We start from the raw sequence: 1,023 nt of genomic DNA on the forward strand, positions 1-1,023 counted from the left end.
GAACATGCAACCGCAATTTGATAAAGATATATACAAAAAAAACATCACCACCATTAAATATTGTTATAGATGCGTTTTCGCTTACTTCGAAAATCTGCTCGCGAATTGTGTGTGTGCGTGTGCCAAAAGAGCAAGCACTTTATCTACTAATACGTCCAAGTATACGTTCTTCATGTACGTGCCACTCACCAACAACAGCGATAAAAAAAAAAGAAAAATGATTGTCAGAAAAAGAATAAAATAACAAAGGAAATTTAGAGAGAACCAACACATCTCCGCACTATTCTCAAACCCAATGAAAATCCGCTCCCAGATAAGGGGACATCTCATGGAGTATGAGAGTTTGAAAACCATATAAATACATATGCTTACGCGTCTTCACCTGTGTGTTTAAAGTTCGTCGTTTGTGGGGAACGAAAAAACACAAGGAAAAAAGAGTTGAATTCCTGAAGACGATTTAAACCCGATATTTACTTTTCAACTTCCTCTTCGTGTTTCCGTTCCCTCTTCAATCGCGCTCTTTCAGGCAACACAACTTCACATATTACCTTTTCCTTATGCACCAAATCACAAAACATAAACATAACATAACGCAACGTAAGGAAACAACAAACCCCAAAGAAAACGCCGGGCCGCATCCGCACAAGGATGATTCGTCAACAAATGAAAAGAAAGGCACACTACCCTACTTACCTTGAACAGTCGCCATTATACATCCCCTTCGGGTAGATTTTATTACGTTATTGTCTACTCGTTTTTTTTCTTTTTTCCCCCTTCTAACACACTAGTTTTCACTGTTGCCGTATATTAATTTATTTACTTCAACTGCGTCGTGTCCTTCCTCTTCTCCTTATTCGATAGTCTTCTCCCAAGATGTTCTCTCCATTTTTTTCAGATTTCAGTTCAACCCTTCATCTATATTGCTTTCCTTATGGTATGCAGCACTTCTTCCCCCTTTTTCATTTCAGTTTCCCCACGTTCGCAGAGACGTATACCTCAATCCTATACATCAATACTCACACA

The sequence above is a fragment of the Trypanosoma equiperdum genome (genome assembly GCF_001457755.1).
Source record: "Trypanosoma equiperdum strain OVI genome assembly, contig: ctg_1711, whole genome shotgun sequence".
NCBI lineage: Eukaryota > Euglenozoa > Kinetoplastea > Trypanosomatida > Trypanosomatidae > Trypanosoma > Trypanosoma equiperdum.